The following is a 13,240-nucleotide window of genomic DNA, read 5'->3' on the forward strand; positions in this document are numbered from 1 at the left end:
TGACGAAAGCAGTCTTCGCACGATCGGTGACATCCATCGGTACTTGCCAATAACCCGAGCGTAGATCTAAAGACGAGAAATATTCTGCCCCTTGTAAGCAATCGAGAGCGTCATCGATGCGTGGCAACGGGTACACATCCTTTCGAGTAATCTTATTGAGGCGGCGATAGTCAACGCAGAACCTCATCCATCCATCCTTCTTGCGCACAAGTACGACAGGAGAGGACCAGAGGCTCTGGGACGGCTGTATCACTGCGCGTTTAAGCATGTCGTCGACTTGTTCGTTGATAATTTGCCGTTCTGCCGCGGAAACTCGATAGGGTCGTTGGCGTAAGGGAGCATGTGAACCGGTGTCGATGTGGTGTGTGACGCTCGTCGTGCGGCCCAAGGTTGGCTGGGCACAATCGAAGGACGAGCGGAAGTCTTGCAGAAGGGCGAGGAGTTGGCTGCGATGCGATGGCGCTAGATCGTCGGCGATTGAAGGGCGGAAATTATCTGGGGCTGAAGAGTTGGGAACAGGTGACGTTATGGCGTTCAGCTGAAGGTGGTGTTGGTCCTCAGAGAAGTCCAGGGAACGCAAGAGGTCGACGTCTTGTACGTGCCCCAAAGATTCCCCGCGAAGCAAGGTAACGGCGGACGTCAGCGAATTGGCAACGAGCATTATCGTAGCGCCAGAATTAATCGATAGTACTGCAAAGGGCAGTCGTAAGCCGCGACGACGTAGAAATACGTCCGACGGGGCAAAGAGTGCTGTTCCGTCTGGTGCGGTCGTACAGGTCAGTGCTGCAAGGGTCCACGTGTTTGGGGGTATATCTGTGTCCTCAGCGACGACTAGTTTGTGGGGAGTGTCCGACGAAAGAGAGGTCTGCAGCGGCATAAGAGCTACTTCTGCACGAGAACAGTCTATGATGGCGCTATGACTCGATAGGAAGTCCCAACCGAGAATAATGTCGTGGGAGCAGGACGGTAGCACAAAGAACTCGATCACGTAAAGTGCACCTTGTATGGTGACTCGCACAGTGCAGACAGCTGACGGCGCAATGCACTGTGAGCTGGCAGTACGGAGCATTAGTCCTGATAGCGACGTCGTCAACTTCTTTATCTTGCGGCACAGTGTCTCAGAGATGACGGAAACGGCGGCCCCTGTGTCAATAAGCGCAACGGCGGCGGTTCCTTCGACATCGACGTCTATAACATTTGGCGGCGAAACACACGGAGGCCTTGGGCAGTTCGACTTGCATGCAGCTCTTGCCTCCGGAACTGCAGCAATCAGTTTCCCTCCTCTGTAGCTGAGCGACGACGCATGGGTGACAGAGAGCGTCGTCGAGGAGATGGTGATCGACGATTGGAGAAGGATGGTCGATTATCAGCGGCGTACCTAGGTGGTGTGCGTGACGACGAAGGATCAGGTGTGGCCACGGTGTCGAAGAAAGAAGGTGGGCAACGGCGGCAGTGGCGAGCGACGTGTCCAGCGACACCGCAGGCGAAGCAGATGGGCCTGTTGTCCGGCGTTCGCCACACGTCTTGACGGCGGAAAAACGAAGGCGAGGGCCCCGCGTAGTGAAGCGGCGACGAAGTCGTGGTCAGCGGCGAGGCAGGGGTCGGCATCGCAGGAGTTGGCATCGCAGGGGTTGGCATCGCAGGTCGGGTATACGGCATAGGCTGCTGAGGGGGCCGAGCAGCGACAGCTGCGTAAGTGAGCGGCGCAGTGACGAGTGGTTGTTGGGGTATGGACTATTTCGCTGTTTACAAACAAAGCTGCTGGACGACTTCCGGTTTCGTGCGCCGGAGTTGCCGAGTAGCGTTGGCGAGGAACAAAAGCCTTAGCGAGTAACCGGCACATTTTCAACACTTTTCTCCCCGTGTCTGGCCAAATATTTTATATAAATATTTTTCTACGCTGCACACACAGCATTATAAGAGTTAGTCCTTCACTTTAAGCGCCTTCTTTTTACCTGAAAGCGGAAAAAGAGTCTCTCCTTACTCTGGCAGAACTTCAGAAGCACGCTTTCTGCTTCGGCGTTAGAGAGTGATAATTGAAGTGACCGGAAGTTTCTTGGGAGCAACACCTGCTGCTGCTATCGCAATCTTGAAACCGACCGAAAAGGCGAATAGATGGTGGTAGGTGCTCAGCAATTTGGGTCCGAATGACGTGTTGAAGGTCAGGGGCCAAAGTCTGCACTGGCTCGTTCGTGAGAGGTAGTAGTAAAAGCTGACGTGCTACCTCTTCGCGGATAAACTCCTTGATGGTGCAACAAAATGCGTTGGCGGGCTAGTTGGTGAGGATCCATATTGCTTTTTTAGCGCAAAAAACGACACCACAAGAGCGCTGTGTCCCGTCTTCTTTCTTGTGGTGTCGTTTTTTGCGCTAAAAAAGCAATATGGATCCTTGATGGTGGATAGCAGCGGCTGCTGATCGGCAGGGCGAGCAGTAACGTGCAAGCTCGATAGCGTGTCGGTCGTGAGGGCTTGGCGCGCGATCAAGCGCTGCCGACGCAACTCGTCAAAGCTCTGACACAAGGAGACGAGTGCAGCGACTGTGGTGGGATTCCTTGCGAGGAGCATCTGAAAAGCATCGTCCTCGATGCCCTTCAGGATGTGCTTGATCTTATCCTCTTCGGTCATGGTAGAGTTCACGCGGTTGCAGAGGTTCAGCACATCCTCAATGTAGCCCGTGAAGTTCTCGCCGGGTTGCTGCGCGCGTTGACGCAAGCGCTGCTCTGCCCGAAGCTTGCGAGCCGATGGCCGACCGAAAACGTCCGTAATGGAAGTCTTAAAGACGGACCAAGTGGGAATGTCGCTCTCGTGGTTGTTATACCACAGGTGGGCGATGTCCGCAAGGTAGAACTGGACGTAACCAAGCTTCATTTGGTCGTCCCATTTGTTGCTGGCACTCACACGTTCGTATTTCGAGAGCCATTCTTCCACGTCCGAGTCACCTGAGCCGGTAAAGATGGGTGGATCTCGCTGGCGGAACACGGCGCCGCAGGTGACGTGGACTGCCGAAGGTCCCGACTGGAGAGGGGTCTCCTCGGCCATGGTGGCGATGTGGTCACGAACCGGGGGGAGTTTCCGGGAGCGAAGGTCCAGGTTGGTACTGGGAATCCACGTACCTCCACCAAATGTGACGTGGTTTATTGACGCGTCTTCAGGGAATGTCAACAAGCGTCTAGAGTAGGGCGTCGGAGAGCGGCGGGCGTCAAGCAGCCAAAATCCGGGCAAGCGCGAGCTGGAGTCCCCTGCTACTCTTGACACTGCGGCTTGCTTGCCTGCTAGCTTGCTCGTGTGTTTCTTCGTCGTCCTCTCTTCACTACAATAAGAAAAAAACTAATTTCATTTCTTGAGCAAGAAAACAGGTCAAATGATTCATGATGTAACCTATTTAGTAAATGCGGAAGGGCATAAGATAAAGACTCTTTATAATAGTTAGCTCGTGGGGTGGGTACATGCCATAATTCTTTGTTTCTTGTACGCTGTATGCATGTGTTTGGATGCAGGTTTGCGAGGTCAGCTATATATGTGTCATTCTGTCTAACTGATGATTTATAACAAAGTAACAATCTATTGTTATATAGTTGATGCACTGGGAGAATATTATACTGTAAAAGCCACTCTTTCGTGTGCTCATCATAACGTAAATTTGCAATACTTCTTATAGCTTTCTTTTGTAATCGATGTAATTTGGTCATGTTGGTAATGCCTGTGGTACCCCATACAAGATGGCAATACTGAAGCAGGGAAAGTACCAATGAGTTCTAAAGTAAAATTTTGATCTTTTCAGGAAGTATGTTTCGTAGTCTAGTTACTGCACCAACTGCAGAAGCAACTTTAGAACACAGGTAGTCTATATGTTTGTTGCAAGTTAAATTATTTGAAAAGAAAACACCCAGGATTTTAACGCTGTCAACAACCTCTATGGTGTCATTTTCCATGTTTATATTATTTATTCTTGGAAGAATTTTGCCTTTGGGTGCGTATAGGACGACTTTAGTTTTTTTGTGTTTATTTTAAGGCTATTTGTGTCAGCCCACTCTTTAATTTTTGCAAGCGCACAGTTGGCCTTGCGCTCAATATCAGCTCTTGATATGCCCGTAATGAAAACGGACGTGTCATCGGCATATGAAATAAATTGTGCATCCTCGTAGCAGAATACAATGTCATTCACATAAATTGTGAAAAGCAGCGGCCCTAAAATGCTGCCTTGCGGTACTCCTGCAAGTATTGACAGTAGGGATGATCTGTGATTATTTACATCAATATATTGCGTTCTTTGGCTAAGGTACGATTTCAGTAGATCGTTTGCTATTCCACGTATTCCATACTGTTTGAGCTTGTAAAGGAGAATAGAATGGCTTATCGTGTCAAAGGCCTTTGAGAAGTCAATGTATATGCCTACAGCGTACAGCCCGGCACTGAAGGCCTGCAAAATTGTTTTTTCTGAGCCAGCAGGGCAGTTTCAGTAGACCTGTGCTTCATGAAACCATGTTGGAAATCATTTAGCAATTTTAGGGGCGAAACTCCTTAAGGCGGCACCCGTTCGTCCCTCGTAGTCGTCGTGGTCGTAGTAGTGAGTAACAAGTCTTACGCTTTGACCTCCAAGATGGTGCCGGTGGGAGATTTCTCCTGTGCGTTGTTCGCAGCGTGCGCAGTTCGCAGCGTGCGCGTTAACTAAAAGCCGAATTCTTCAGTCTCTCATTCCCCATTAGCAGCCATTGGCATATTCCAGTAGGAAACGTTAGTAGAAGTAGAAGTGTAAGTGTTAGCTAAAAGCCGACTTCTTCTGTCTCTCATTGCCATTAGCAGCCATTGTTTACCTCCAAGGTAGTGCCTGGTGAGATTTCTCCTGTGCGTGATTAAACAATAAAAATTTTGTTCAAAACGCCGTTGATTGATGAAATAAACCAACGAAAGACGCCAGATGTTTTGTAAAAGCAGAACGAAAGAATGCCAGATGTTTTTCTTAAAGTGTAGTAGTAGTAGTTGTGTAGCCACCTCGCCCGATCGTCAACGGACGAGGTGGACCGGCAACGGCGCGAGGACCCTGCCGTACGAGAGTTAAATCACACTAAAAGACATACTTTGCGGGCGATACACTCTACTGAGCTTTCAACTTTTCGTCTTAATGTACATGATAAAGAAATTATTTCTACGAAAAACGCAAGGCACACCTTGAGCAATATGTTTGGTTTTGGGACGCTAAATGGAACCATGAGGCGATGCGAAGCCGGAGCACTTGCACGATCGCGTTCCGTTGCTACCGACCTCGCGTCGTGGAACGCGCGTCCTGTCTTCCCTCTAGCCTTGCCTTTAATTCGCACAGGGCGAGCGGGGAATGCGGTCGCTCTTGGCGCTCTTTCGCTCGGGAGCGGACTTCTTCCTTGCATTTCACCGATCACAAGTGATAATGAAGGGACCACGTAAACCAACAGTACAATAAAAATTTGATGTTTAATATATACACGATGTTTCACACTCTTTATATTATGTACTGGGCGCATTTCACGGAAGAGTTTCACGGTTTACAGATGATTCCCTCCATAGCTTCGCCCCACTCATCATCATTCACCCCGTGGATATGCTGTGATTTTTTTGGCTAGCGAGACACGAGGAAATTCTAATGTACACTATTTTTTCGATACCTTTTGATAATACTGGCAAGATCGAGATTGGACGATAGTTATTTATAACTTTCTTATTTCCGCCCTTAAATACTGGTACAACACGAGCTTCTTGCATACCTCTATGGAATACACCACTACTGGGCAAATTAAGTTGAGCACGTGCTTTACGGGCGTAATTTGAATTCCGGTAGAATCTATTGATTTTCCATTTTTAATAGAGTTGATACACGAAAAAAACCTCTTCACAATCGGTAGGTTGTAAAAACAGCGAATTTACGGTGCTACAGTTCAACAAACTTGTGTCAGTACGAATAAAGCTAGCATCAACATTGCTCGCTCGGCCTTGTTCAATAAAGAAGCGATTAAACGCGTTTACCATTTCTGTGCCGGAAAGTTCTTCGCCTGCAAGCTCTATATTGTGCAAAGATGTAGAGGTATTGTTGGGATTCAGGAGCCGTCCCAGTTTTTTCCATAACACGTCTGATTTGTTTAGACAGTCCCCCGAAAATATATTACTATAATACGTGTCTTTTGCCGTCTTTAGCTTAGAGTTAAGTTTATTACGGTATGCTTTAAACTCTTGAAGTCCTTCAGGATTCCTTGTTTTAACGAAACGGGCATATAATTGATTCTTGTGCCTTATCATTTGTAATATGTCATGGTTCACCCAGGGTTTCCGGGCCTTGCGCGGTTTGCGTACTTTCTTCAACGGAAAGAATATATGATATATAGTCTTAAATGTATCTATAAAGTTGTTGTATGCTATATCACTATGGTTTGATTCATAAGTACTTTGCCATGTCTGCTGACCGATGGAGCTGCGGAATCGCTTAAGTTGTCTTTGCGTGATTAATTGGGTGAAATGCTGTTCTTTTGGTATTTTGGATGTCCCGCAATTTTTACGTACTAGCATGAATATACCAAAATGGTCAGAGATGTCAGTGATAATAACATCTCCAAAAATTAGGTCACTATTTATGTTTGTTATAAATTTGTCCAACAAGGAATCCCCTGTAGATGTGACTCTCGTTGGCCTTGTTATAGGACTTACGAATCCATTTGCTGATATGGTTGCCTGAAACTCATTTGAGATGCTCGTTGAAACCAGCAAGTTCACATTGACATCTCCTCCTAAAATTATCTCTAGGTTATTTGCATTACCATAGCGAAGAAAGCTATCAATAAATAAAAAATAGAGCTGTGCGTTTCCCGAAGGTGGTCTGTAACAGACAGAGAAGACTGTCTTCCCACTTCGCAAGCTGAGGATCTCATAATCATGAGTTGTGGTGGTAAATTCGTCAACGATTTCGCATTCAATGGATTCCTTTATAAGTATACCGACGCCACCTCCCTTCTTCTCACTACGACTGCGATAAAATGGCTGGTATCCAGGAAGATGAAAGGTAGCGGACTGTTCTGTATACCAGGTTTCTGTAAACATTAGTACATCAAATGGTACCCCAAATGTGTCGAGCATTGTTTCAATCTCATCTTCTTTGTTTGAAAGAGAGCGGACGTTAAGATGAAAAAATGAAAAACGCGGTTTGTTGACTGTCACTACTTCTTTAATTTCGGTCGGCAGAAAGCCCATGTTCAATAGTACCACAAACAAAGAACAAAAGAACAAACTAGAGAAAGAACGATTAGACTATTTTAGACAAGTCTTCAATGTGGGCAATGGTTATCACTTCCGACGTGTCTAACTTGCGGGCAAAAATCTTCCCGTTTGACGACCAAATATGCTTCCAGTTACATTCTCTGCATTTGGCATTCGCCATTCCGAACAGACGTTTCAATGTCGGGCAAAGGTGTTCGTTTACGTATACTGGAACACGGGAGTCAAACGCGAGGTCAGCTGACGTCACCCTTTGTTTCCGGGCCCTTTGAAGGAAACTGTCACGTTTTTCACGACGAGCAAACTGTATGATTATATTGGGTGCTTGATTTTCACTCTGAGTTCGAACGCGATGACACGCTTCTATATCGCTGTCCACAAGAGGCACTCTAATGACCGATGCAAGTTTCTTAGTTACTTCTAATACATTTTCGTTCGAAGAGTGCGGCACGCCCTTCACTTCTACATTTAGTTTCCTGGAGTACTGCTCAGTTTGAACGAGTCTGCTATCATGTTCCTTGACCCCAGTGCGAAGAGCATCACGTTCATCTTGTAACACTTTTATAGCTGCTTTGAGTTCTGCATTTTCCTTTCGCACATCATTTACGGAGTCTTTAATGTCTTCAAAGCTTTTGTTCATGAAGGAAAGACTAGACTTGATATCTCTGATATCCTTCCTGATGTCTTGATCCAAACTTTCGCGCATTTCTCGGAACTCCTGTTTCATGTCACGTTTCAGTTCCTCAAAGAGTTTAATCAAATCCTTGGACATGACTTGCGCAAAAATGACACGCACACAATTAGCTATAACAGTTTCAGTGATCGACAGTTTCAAAATGGCAATACAGTCACAGCACAACTTTCACGGACCAACAGCACTCTTGGCAGCAACAGCAGCGAGCATTAAGATAATAGCTATTCCTATGCTTAGGGTAATGTGAAAAGACCAACCCACCTGCAAAAATTCCAGAATACACTTGATTAGAAGGGGTGTTTACTCCGCCGCTGCCGCTGCCGAAGTGCGGCCGTGCCAAGAGCTGACCGAGAAAAAAAAACGCCTCCTCCTGATGAAACTGCTAAATCCGTGGTTGCAGTGCAGTTGGATAGATGGCAGTTCCAGCGCTATTTGTTCTGGTGAAGTCAAAGCAGGGAAATCAGGGCAATGGTTAGTTGATCCCAGCAGAGCGAGCCTTCGCACAGCAAACTGCGCCAACTTTGAGGGTTCCTTACACGGCAAATCCAGGAAGACCATCCACTGCAAAAATTCCAGAATACACTTGATTAGAAGGGGTGTTTACTCCGCCGCTGCCGCTGCCAAAGTGCGGCCGTGCCAAGAGCTGACCGAGAAAAAAAAACGCCTCCTCCTGATGAAACTGATAAATCCGTGGTTGCAGTGCAGTTGGATAGATGGCAGTTCCAGCGCTGTTTGTTACGGCAAATCCAGGAAGACCATCCACTGCAAAAATTCCAGAATACACTTGATTAGAAGGGGTGTTTACTCCGCCGCTGCCGCTGCCAAAGTGCATTTCCATTTAAAGGTATGCATCTTTTAAATTGACGAAACCTAGTTGTTTCATTATGGCTTCAATATGGCTGGCTTCGGTTTTCCAACCAAAAGTTTGCGAGGGAAAGCCAACATCTCGGGGTGATTCCAGCTCATGATGTTCGATATATCAAGTGTTCCGACCATTTTTCTTTGATGTAGCCGTAGATTAGCCTATAGGTTGATAATAAACAACTGCCGTGATCGGAAGTAGTGCGATATATGGATAAGTCAATTTACCCGTGTTTGATATTGTCGGGTTCGACTATGCAAACAGCAGAGTGCAAGAATTTGGCTAGAAAGCAGCGATTATCCTTCTAAATTCTACAGCTGCTAACCGGTACAGGGTGTGCTATCCCAAAATAGAGGCATAAATAGCGTTCGAGCTGCAGTTAGTATAGATGCCGCGCATGCAGAAGCATGATGTTCTGCGAGCGTGTGTTTTCTTGTTCATGGTTCTTTGATGCTTCTGTGTGCATTGTTGGGTATTGTACTTACCAGGGTAGTGATTTTAAATATTTAGCGTTTATTAGTGCAATAAGATGATGGCAGGCCGTCTCGCTTTTTAATTTGACATTTTTTAGTCTTGCAATATGATCAACTTGATGTGGCAATACACGCGGCACATATGAAAAAAAAAAATGCCAGGCCTGGCGCGAAAGTGCAGCACAGTCACAGCGAAAGGTGGAAGAGCGGCATTTCTAGAGCCCTTGTAAGATCTCTTGGGGCTACTGATACAAGTACACTTGCAATGTACCCACTACGCCATAAATAATAATTTTTGTGAAGTTGGGAAGCACCCACTACGCGATTAGTCATCATTCTGCGGAGAAGCGAGGTACCCGCTACACATCTGTAAGGCATTATGTGCACTTCGTTGTTGAGGCGGCTGACGACGACAAAAATTATGGGAAAGCCCTTTGCAATAGTTTGGAAGCACTCAGCAGCCCATTCGTTGCACCATTCGCATTGTGTGACGCCTGGTTGTTACTTTACTATTCTACGACGCATATTACATATGTTAGTGTGGTTCCTTCTCCAAATGAAACTTTTATAGGACCTTTTTGCAAAGAAGTTTCAAGCACCGGCATGGTTTAAAACAACATTACCTGTGGGCAGGCGGGGCAGAACGATACGGTAATCACTGGACGTTGCATCAGAAAGGCCTGCTAAACGTCGGCTCGTAATCGATGCGGTGTTTCCACCTGAGTGCATATTCGACGTGGCGAAACCACTCTTCTTGAAATCGTCACTCGTGAGTTTTATAATGTACTAATCGGTTAAACAAAAATATGCTTGTCTCCAGGAAAGAAGTTTCTTTTTTAAAATGCACACAGGTACACTTGCTGTGAGACGTGGCAGGCAGCAAAGAATTTTTTGTTCCCTGGCAGCGTAAATGCACAGTGTGGAAAAAGCCGGAGACTATTGATCATTGTTTTATTGATAATTGCGAATGCAGTCTTCTTTGGGATATTCTGCAGTGAACACTCAAAAAAGACTGAAATCAACCCTGTAACATTCGGTACCTTGATGTTACAAAGGACAGGACGATACCATATGACCAAATCTTTCTCATTGCTCTGCATAGTCTCTGAGAGCAAGACTGATTGACAGAAATGCTGAGCCTCCGAGATAAAAAAAAGCATATTTCCGAAACCAGTGATTCAAATACGCTGGATATATGAACTTTCTAGGGACGTTCTAGACTAGTTTTCTGTGTTTAATTGTGTTTAAATGCGCCTTATTATTAATTTTGATAATATCACTCAAAGTGCAACGGTTTGCTTCCCAGTAATAAAGAAAAGAGAAGCACCGCCATTGGTCTGTGGAAGAACCTGGGCTCCCACGCGGAGAGCCGAGGTTCGAACCCCATTTATTCCCGGTTGTTTTTTATTACGTTCTTTTTTCCTGTTTCGTGAGATAGTGATTACGGACACCGGCAGCGGCGGCGGGCAGCTACGGCGCCAAAAACGGCCCCTGTTTTGATCTCATAACAACTTTCGCTGTAAAAGGCGTAAACCTCTTATGTGCAATTGTCGTTTAGCAGCGTAAGTAGGATTACCAAGTTTCTAGTGCGGTTACTAACAACTCAGTAACAGATCAACAATATAAGTTAGTATTGTTCACTAGTAGCGAATTTCAGAACCACCGCTTTTACTACGTGCAAGTGCTAAGAAGCTAGTGCTTCTTGGGACTAGTAAATGCCTATTACTTACTTAGCGAACATGCAAACCTTTTCTTTAGGAGATTGCGCAAAAACTATCTCCTCAATATATACTATTACAACTATAGTACATATTGTCGCGGTGCAACGCGAACTAAAGACAAGAACACCTCGCGACAGCGAAACAGCCTGTTCAAGTAAGTTGAACCGAACAACGTTTTATTGGTATTTTTCTCTGTGAAAAACCTACCGTCCGACTAGCCGGTGTCTGGTAAACCTCCACATCGTCAATGTCATTTATATATACACCCGTGTCAATATATATATATATATATATATAATATATATATATATATATATATATATATGTGTGTGTGTGTGTGGTGTGTGTGTGTGTGTGTGTGTGTATGTGTGTGTCTGTGTGTGTGTGTATTCTCTGTCTACCCAGGCCCGTTATCAAACTAGGCCCCACCTCGGCCTCAAACGTGATGTGACGCAAGCTTGTGTTTCGAGTAGCAGTAGCCAAAATTTTCATTTGCGTATAAGCCTGACATGTTATGGGGTTTAGCTTTTACAAACCCCGACATCATCATGAGGCACGCCGTAATGGGTGACTCTGGTTTCGTTTTGACCACCCGGAGTTCTTTAAAGAGAACGATAGCGTACGCACACGACTGTTTAGAATTTCACCCGTAGGGAAACCCGGTTGCCGTGGGTGGCAATCGAACCAACGACTCTGAGCTTTTGGATGCAGCAACATGGCGGTCAAGCGACCATGGTGCGTAGTATGCTTCTCTAACGAATAGATTAAGTTCACTGGAGGGTCCAATGAGTATTCTGTGTGTTCTGACCTTGCACCCCCCCCCCCCGCGGCATTACCATTTTAAGATATTCCCCTAAAATGACGACCTGTCGGTCAGTGTCAGTCACCCCCTTAGCTGACACCCCACTTTCCTTTAGCTGACTTTCTCCTAATCCACCCTCCATCATCCCCCCCGCCCCTCGTGAAAAATTCTGTATCCGCGCCTCATAAAGAATATAGACAGCTCCTCGCTGACGGCTTCGCATGACAGCGATTCGCACAGTGGGTGACATTTGCATCATTTTCAATTATTAACGCAGAACCCTTATATTCCCCATAAGCGAAAAATGGCCGTCGGTGTGAACCCGAATGATGTACAACGTCGCGTATTTACAGATGGCGTCAGGATGACATCACTGATAAAGCCACAAATCCTCATGCAGTCACAGATCCCCAAAATTTATGGCGGCACATGACATGCCCTCGCAAGATGGCGTGATCACATGGAATCCTCGTTTAGCCAAAGATGGACCGATCAGAGAGGCAATGGAACACCAGGTGAGGCACAGAAAAGTTCACGGGTAGGGGGGGATAAATGGTAGTAAAATCGACTGCGAAAAGAAAGAAAGCGAATAAGATTGTTTGGCCTACGACTCGTTTTAGGCGCGAAATTTTGAACACGAAATGAAGGATAGCGATATTACTGAGGGTGTTTCACCCTGATGAAATCTGTGAAAAAAGATCAAAACGCTGAGTACCATATTTAACGGGATATTATGCCTTATATTTAGATGAATGAGTGTCGAGCTACTGAATTAAAATGCTTTTTTTCTTAATGACAGCTGTGATCATTATGGTTCGGTGTGAAACTGCCGCTGGCAGTTCAGGACGAGGCGTTGGAGGATGTGGAGGAATCGGCTAGCGCGAAAAGGAAAATGGTTCGTATCTTCAAACGAGCCCTACAGTGCTCATGCATGAAACATGGCTACGCTGTTTATGTATATATTGCTAAAATGCACACACAAACGTCGTCATCCCGGGATGGCGGTTGTAAACGTGAGCGTCAAGTGGCAAATGGTAATGTCAGCTGGTAAAAAAGTAATGCATCGTGGCATGGCTTACATAATATAGAGAAATCGACATCTAAACCCCCGAATTCGATTTCTACCTTTCTTTGTCCATGCTAAAGAAACTCGATGTATTGACAGTGCGTCACGAAACTAGTTAGTTTGATCGATGCAAAGAGTATATGCGTACCAAACCGTTAGGCCGGTTAATTTTGGGTCATCGCGCACATAAGTTACAATTTTGCATTACAAAAATCTCGTCCCCTTTCCACCCCCGCTCGCAAAACTATACTACACACAGGTAATATATATATATCATATATCTGTGAGTTGATGTCTGCGATCTGCACATGACGGTAGTCAAAGCGGCCACAAACAGGATTCCTGGTCCTTAGAACGAAAACAACACCAATTCTTTCTTTTAATGA

This window comes from Rhipicephalus sanguineus, chromosome 6 (assembly GCF_013339695.2).
Source record: "Rhipicephalus sanguineus isolate Rsan-2018 chromosome 6, BIME_Rsan_1.4, whole genome shotgun sequence".
NCBI classification, from domain to species: Eukaryota; Metazoa; Arthropoda; class Arachnida; order Ixodida; family Ixodidae; genus Rhipicephalus; species Rhipicephalus sanguineus.